This window comes from Pteropus vampyrus, unplaced genomic scaffold (assembly GCF_000151845.1).
Source record: "Pteropus vampyrus isolate Shadow unplaced genomic scaffold, Pvam_2.0 Scaffold39, whole genome shotgun sequence".
Taxonomy (NCBI): Eukaryota; Metazoa; Chordata; class Mammalia; order Chiroptera; family Pteropodidae; genus Pteropus; species Pteropus vampyrus.
In genome coordinates, this window is record NW_011888820.1 from 8,312,894 (window position 1) to 8,321,629 (window position 8,736).

Sequence of the window (8,736 nt, forward strand, 5' to 3'; positions counted from 1 at the left end):
AACAACAAATAAATAATACCTTTAAAATTCTGAGAGAAAAGGTTTTTAAAGCTAGAACTATATATCTAACCAATATTTTGATTTAGTAGGAGATATAAATGAAGACAATTCAGTCAAGGTCACAGAAAGTTTCCTCTTACATAGTCAATCTGAAAAATATACTCAATAGTATGCTCTAGAGAAATGAGGGTAAAAAACAAAGTAATAGAAGACACGAAATAAAAGAAATGGTGGCACTAACCTAAGAGTACAACGGAAAGAAACGTCAGCACGCTAGCTGGGTCTCCCTGAAAGCAGTGAGTTCTAACTAGTCCAAAATGCAGTACACTCCAAGAATGACATTAGGAAGAATGGAATGGATTCCCTCTATTGTTGCAAACAGCTAGAAGATCTTATTGAAAAAATGAGTAAGATATAGGAAAACACTGATATTGAAGGAAAAAGTAGTGAAGGAAAAACATGGCCAAATGTGAAGCAAACTGAAAGTGTCATAATTTTGGAGATATTAATGGAACCTAAAAAAAGATAATCCATTTTGATCTTATACAGAAACGTGTTCCTCAGCTTCCCTAGGATTTGTTACATTGGACCAATAGAAGTGGAAACACAACATAGCTTTCCCGGAGAAAACAAATGTTTCCGTCGTCATAATACTAGTGATATTTTTAAATATCAGAATCAAACTATACATTGAGCATTAAGGAATTACTTAAGATGTGGAACAAAGTATAAATGTAATCAGGTTTTATGTTCTTAAAGCAAAGAATAGCTGACGAAAGGGAGCAGCTGGATATGAAGCAGGAGCATCGTGTAAGGTGCAGTCACAGAACCCTCATATTACATACTGAGATTTCGAGGTACCACTGAAAGTTGATGAGGAGATAATGAGTTTTAGGCATGTTATTTGTATTCTCAATTCTGGTGGATAGACTCCCCTCATCCACCAAAGGCAACAATTACCAAAAATTGGGGAAAAGAGGAAGAGAGGATTGCAAATGAGGGATGTGAAAGTGAGCTAATTCTCATCTGTCATGGTAGAGGATTTATAGAAAAATGTTCAAAACTGATAAACTAAAAAATAGAGGCACTTTTTTTACTGCTATTTATTGCCGAAATAACAAATTACCCCATAAACTTGTAGTTTAAAACAGTAAGCATTTCTTATTTCAATGCATCAGGAATTTGGAGTGGCTTGGTTGGGTGTTCTGGCTCAGTTTTCCATGAGGTTGCAGTCATCCTAAGGCTAGACTGGGGCTGTAAAATTCACTCCCAAAATGGCTCGCCATCCCAGCTGATGGCAGGAGGACTCAGTTTGTCCCCACAAGGCTGCTTTAGTGTCCTCATGGCATAATAGCTGCTTCCTCCCGAGTCATCCAAGATCCCAGTTATTACCTAGCCCCAGAAGTGACAACCTGTCACTTTTGCAATATCCTATTGGTCACACAGTTTATTCTTTCTAGAAGTAGATCTCACAAGAGTATGAATATAAGGAAATTAGTATAACTGAGGCTCATTTCGGGAGCTGGCTGCCACACATAAGAAGTGTGAGCTTATTATTTAGAGCTGTAGAGTAAGCATCAAAGATATACAATACAGAAATGCTTAAAAGAAGTTTTTGCACTATTTGATTTTTTTTATGTATGAAGTTTGACTAAAAATTAGTTCTAGGAATTTTTAAAAATATAGAAAAATATAAAGTGATAACTATTACCCATAATTGTTTAACTCAGGCACTATTTACCTTTTGCTTTTCAGTCCTTGTTCCCTTTTCATATTAAAGCATATATTTATATATATTTTATGAAAATATAATTATACTTTATGTACTATTTGATATGCTTCTTCCATTTGAAATTACCTTAAACATTATTTATTCTATTATATAGTCCCTAAAGATTATTTTTAAAATATTGCTTTTATATGAAGTATAATAATAGATATTTATTTTGAAAGGTTTAGAAAATCACCCGCAATTCCATCATTCATCTAGGCCTGTTAAACTTCTGGAGAATATCTCGTACTCTTTCCCTTTCTCAATCCTGATATATATATATATCTTGTTTAAAAGTGGGAGCATTCTGGAAAACCTGATTGTAATGGCTGCATTTTATTCCATTATGAAGGTATATTATAATTTAACTATCCTGTTATGGGACATTAACTGTTTCCAATTGTTATTATAACAAGTGCTTTAGAGCAATCACTGTGTGCATTTCTTATTACTTTGGGGCAAATTATTTAAAGTGGAAACACTGAGATGAAGTTTAAGAATACTTTCAAGTCCTTTGAAAAAACACAGAGAACTTTCCTCCTGAAAGATTGCACCTACACCTCCACTGCAGCATATGAGAATACCTGTTCCACCACGTCTTTCCTGTCCCGTGTGCTGTTATCAATACATGGCGATCAGAAAAAATGGGTGATGCCCTAGGGAGAACTTGGACCAAACTAAAGGAATTAGGTTTTAGCTCTGAGATTTAGTTTAAAGAGGAAAAAAACCCAAAGCAACAAAGAATAAGACTTGTCCTTTGTTTGGCTACTCCAGTGGAATTGACCAGAAGTACATACAGGGTACATTAAAGAAAGAAATTATTTGAAGCTGTTTGTGTTATTTTTCACAGTTCCTCTTTTACATGGTGGAATTTTTTCATTCTCCCTACTCCCATGCTAACAAACTCTTAAATTACATTTACCTTTACTGAGATATAAAGGTCAGATGTAATTTGCCTAATAAAACCAATTGATGGAAATCTACTCAGTGGAAAAGATGCCAGGCTTGAAAAGCTAAGAACATTCTGTCTCTGCCTCTGTGCTGCTCTCAGCATGTTTTAAATACAATCCAGCATTTGTTAATGGATATCGCATGTCACCATCTTTAAATGACCTTATCCATCTTATCACCACAATTTTGAACTAAGGAAAAAAAAACCCTACCACCTAATGGCCTTGAATGATGCTGCCTGTCATGTTAACCATCAGCGCCCTTGACATGATCAGTAATTCTTAGACATTTTATTATTTTACATGGAAAATTGATCTATCAGATTACACTGAAAATAAAAGTCCCTTGAAAAACATTTCTCCCAAATTTTATCTTCTTGGCCTTCTATACAATGGTAGTGAAAAGAAAGAAATTATTTGATGAATTTGATCATTCTAGATAACCAAGTTCAATTACTCACTTCTAGAAATGGATCAGGAGCCTTGTGTTCTCATTTCAAGCTCTACTCCTCATGAGTTTTGCCCCTTCAGAGGGACCCGCCCCCGCGCCCCGCCCCGCCAAGTTCCTCCCTCTTGCTCTCAATTTCATTTATCATATGGGGCAGAAAACATCTTACCTAACTAAGGCAGGGACTTCAAGGAACAAACAAATATAAAAAAAAACACTCAATAAGCAATATGTTGGTATTGGGAGTTAGAAGCACGATTTAGGCCTTGCAGTTTAATTTTTTAATTTTTAAAAATTTTCAAGCTTGAATTAGCTCGATTGTCTTGAATTACTAGAAACAGGCCAAGAGGACTAAAGCCAGTTTGCCTACTACCATAGAATTTAGTAGTTTAATATCTATTCTCTTTTGCTATTTAAAAATTTTTTTTAACACCAATTTGACTAAGTGCAAAATGGCTTAAATTTATAGTATTTTATGAATGATAAACTTGTTTTTCTGATTGTCTCACTGCACTCCCCCCACCCCCAATTTCTTTTATGTACATTCGAACAATGAAGGATTTTTTTAACCAGTTTCACTAGAGACTAACATATTTTTTGTTTCTAGCAATTAGTATTTATTAAACCTCATCATTTCATTGAGAATTTTCCCAGCTAATTTACAAATCAATACTATACAATGAAACACAAGATTATATACCGATATTAATACCCAATGTGATCTGCTAGAAGTCTGCCATTTTATTTCTTTCAAAGACAAATTCCAGTAACCCAATTAATCATATGATTGTTCAAAGATAATAACACTGCTTTCTCTGTGTGACAACATTGATACTGCCTTCAAAACCTTTTCAAATGCCTGTAGAAAAGCCAAAATCCTTCAAAAGCATAAGTTATCTATGTGTAATTTAGTAGAAATTCTGCAGGGCAGATACTACAGAGTAAAATCATACAGCTCCCAGGTAACAAACCAACCTCTTTGAAAGGCAAATTTGATATCTCTGTGTCTAGAGCTCCCATTTGCCCATCTTGCTTGCCTGCTTGGGGGGCCTTCTGATAATCTTACTTCTAAAAGCTCATAGCATTTGCCCTGAGAGGAGTCCTTCTGTTAAGTTTCATTTACCATGTGAGTATTGGGGAATTCTGGTGGAGTGAGTAACCCGACCTTCTGGCTCTAAGTCTTTACACTCTGTCCTTCTCCTGACTCAGTTTTGCAATCAAAACTGAGCAGAGATGCTCTTTCTATTTCTGCTGTAGTAATCCTACTCTTCTCCATGGCTAAAGATGCTTCTGCTTGAATAGGTAATACATTGACATGAAAAAGAAAAAAAACAAGAATATGTTTTAAGAACTATTATCATCATCATGCTAAGTTATGAGTAGTCTCATTTGGCAGGAAGTTAAGATGCTCATCCTCGTATCCTAGAAATAAGAATGGGGTCATATTTAAACACTTGTCTTTCAGGCAGTGGTTTGAATCCCACTGGGGGCAGATATTGGGGCTTTTTGAGCTCAGTCTTAACAAAAGTTGATCTTGCCTCCTAAAAGAATTAATTGTCGAAGTGACATGAATTGGAATGTGGGGAGCAGATAAAATGGCTAGAAAAGGCTTGCAGCAGGCTAGGCTCCAAGTAGCATGGAGTCAGCAGCAATACTGGAGAATAGTAAGAGTAGCAGCGATACTGTGAGAAGGGAGCCAGGAATGAGACAGAGACAGAAACCTACAGGCCTCAACAATGACTAGATGTAGGAAAGGAGCACAAAGAGTAAGAGTTAAAAATGATTCCTAAGTTTTGAAGCTGACTAATGATGAGAGGAACAGTGAAAATTGGTAAATTATATAGAACAGGATTGTGGAAAGTGTAGTTTTTGGTTCAGGCACATTGATTTTGAAGTGTCAATGACTTAGCAAATATCTGTAGCCTATAAACAGTAACCACATTATTTATATTTAGATTTCAACATTTTGCATTAAAATAGTCCACCAGCGCATGCTAGAAATGTTCTGATTTTTATTTTCTTTTGTGCTCTTTCCTGTGCTTATCGTTTTCCTGACAAAATGAAGATCTACAGCCTAAGGATACGAGTTGCTCATCCAAAGTAATGTCAGATTTAGGAATGTATGATTTCCAGACCTGGAGTACTAACATCACCCAGATGTTTTAAAACTGTGGTGTTAAATTCACCCAGATGTCTCTAACTGCATATAGCTAGTCTTACATTCTTTGCTCATCTTGTGTGTTCTATTCATTTAATCTGCTATAAATCAGTATGGCTTTGAATTTTTAAAAGGACATTTTTAGAGATTCAATGATAAGAATGTGGAGAAAGTGGACTTCTTAAAGATATTCTTAGATTTCATAATAAGATAAATCAGTGAATAACAGAAAACCCTAGAACTCTGGGACTGAGAGGATACTTAGGGATAATCTAATTCAGTCTTTCATTTTTACAATAATAAAACAGGTTCTGAAGATTTAGGAGATCTCGTGAAGACACAGAACAAGATGTGGCAGAGGTAGGATTAGGCACCAGGAGTATTTGGTTTATATTATACATGTGGATTTTGAAAAAACAGTTTTATTTTTCTTCTTGCATTTTAATGAAAATATAAATTTTCATTTTAATGCATCATCTATTTTTTTCCCTTTCTATGGGGCCATTTACATCTGCTTATAAATATACTTTTAGTTCTTTCATTAAAAAGAAAGTTTCTTTCAATTGACCCAACATTCAACTTTGGCTATAGTCATATTTTTTTGTTCTCCTTCACAGCAAATCTCTTATAGAGATTTACTATATACTCAATCTCTGCAACTTTTCTCCACACATTCTCTCTCCCTTGTTTTTTTATTAAGGCAAATTTTATATAACAGAAAATTAAACATTTTAGAAGTATAAAAATTATACGATCATGTCAATAGATGCAGAAGAAGCATTTGACAAAACCCAGCATCCATTTATGATAAAAACCCTCAGCAAAGTGGGAAATCAGAGAGAACATACTTTGACATAACAAAGGCCATATGTGACAAGCCCACAGCTAACATTATACTCAACAGTGAAAAGCTGAAAGCTTTTCTTTAAGATCAGGAACAACACAAGAATGTCTCCTTTCACCACTTTTGTTTAATTAAGTATTTGTAATCCTAGCCATAGCAATCAGACAAGAAAAAGAAGTAAAAGATATCCAAATTGGAAAGAAGTAAAACTGCTACTATTTGCAGGTGACATGATATTAGTTATAGAAAACCCTAAGGATTCCACTAAAAAACTATTAGAACTAATAAATAATTTCAGTAAAGTGGTAGGATACAAAATCGGTATTCATGTTGGTTGCATTTATATACACCAATAACAAGCTATAAGAAAGAGAAATTAAGAAAACAATCCCATTTGCAATTGCTTCAAAAAATACCTTGGAATGCATTTAACCAAGGAGGTAAATGAGCTCTACTCAGAAAACTACAAGACATTAAAGAAAGAAATTAAAGAAGATATGAGTAAATGAAAGCATATATCATGGTCCTGGATAGGAAGAATTAACATCGTTAAAAATGTCCATAAGCAATCTAAGGATTCAGTGCAATCCTTATCAAAATACCAATGGCATTTTTCATCGAACTAAAATAAATAATCATAAAATTTATATGGAACTACAAAAGACCTCAAATAGTCAAAGCAATCTTGAGAAAGAACAGAATTGGAAGTATCATACTACCTTATATCAAACTGTACTACAAGGCTATAGCAATCAAGACATCATGGTATTAGCATCAAAATAGATGTATAGATCAATGGAACAGACAAAGGAGGCAAGAATATACAATGGAGTAATGACAGTCTCTTTAATAAATGGTGTTGGGCAAACTGGACACACATTCAAAAGAATGAAACTGAATCACTTTCTTACACCATATACAGAATAAACTCAAAATGGATTAAAAACCTAAATATAAGACCTGAAACCATAAAATTCCTAGAAGAAAACAGACAGTAAACTCTTTGACATTGCTCTTAGCAACAGTATTTTAAAAGTGTTTTCTTAGTCAAGGGAAACAAAAATAAACAAATGGGACTATATCAAACTCAAAAGTTTTTGCACAGCAAAGGAAACCATCAGAAAAAAAGAAGAAAAGATAACCCACTGAATGGGAGAAGATATTTGCCAATGATAGATTCGATAAGGGTTTAATATCCAAAATATGTAAGGAACTCATACAACTTAACACCAAACAAAACAAAACAAAACAAAACAGTCTGATTTGAAAATGGGCAGAGGACTTGAATAGACATTTCTCCAAAGAGAACATACAGATGGCCAATAGACATATGAAAATATGCTCAACACCACTAATCACCAGGAAAATATCAATAAAAACCACAATGAGATATCACCTCACACCTGTCAGAATGACTATCATCATCATCAATAAATCAACAAATAAACAATGTTCATGAGACTGTGAAGAAAAGGGAACATTTGTGCACTGTTGGTGAGATTGCAAATTGGTGCAACCACTGTGGAAAACAGTATGGAGCTTCCTCGAAAAAATTAAAAATAGAACTACCATATGATCCAGCAATTCCACTTTGGGGTATTTACCCAAAGAAATCCAAAACAGTAATTTGAAAAGATAAATGCACCCCTGTGTTCATTGCAGCATTATTTATAATAGCCAAGACATGGAAGCAACCTAGATGTCCATTGATAAACGATTAGATAAAGAAGTGCTAAATACATACAACGAACTATTATTTGGCCATAAAAAAGAATGTAATCTTGCCATCGGTGACAGCATAAATAGACCTAGAGGATATTATGCTAAGTGAAATAAGTCAGACAGAGAAAGATAAATACCATATAATTTTACTTAAATGTGGAATCTAAAAAACAAAATAAGTGAACAAACAAAACAGAAACAAATTCAGATATGGAGAACAAATTGATGATTGCCAGATTGGAAGGGTTTTAGGGGACTGGGTAAAAAAGTAAAGGGACTAAGAAGTACAAATTGGCATTTATAAAATAGTTATGGGGATGTAAAGTACAGCATAGGGAATATAGTCAATAATATTGTAATAACTATGTATGGTGTCAGGTAGGAACTAGACTTATCAGCGTAAACACTTTATAAGTTACATAAATGTCTAATCACTATGTTGTATGCCTAAAATTAATATAACATTGTATGTCAACTGTAATTGAAAAATAAAAAAAAAGAAAATAATATAAAGGGTGAAAAAAAAAAGAAGAAATAGGCCTTATGCAAACTGTAGAATTTATTACATTGGTAGCAAAATCAAATGAAACCTGAGAAAAATTAAGTTGCATGATTTTAAAAAAATTAACCATTTAAAGGTAAACAGTTCAGTAGTATTTAGAACATTCAGAGTTTGTGTAAGCACCAACTCTATCTAGTTCCAAAAATACTTTTATCAGCAACTTCTTAATGGGTCTAGAAGTTGCTTCCCATTTTCCCCTCCGCCTAGCCTCTAGTGTTCTGTCTCTATGCTGGACATTACCTATTCTGGACATTTCACATAAATTGAATCATACAATATGT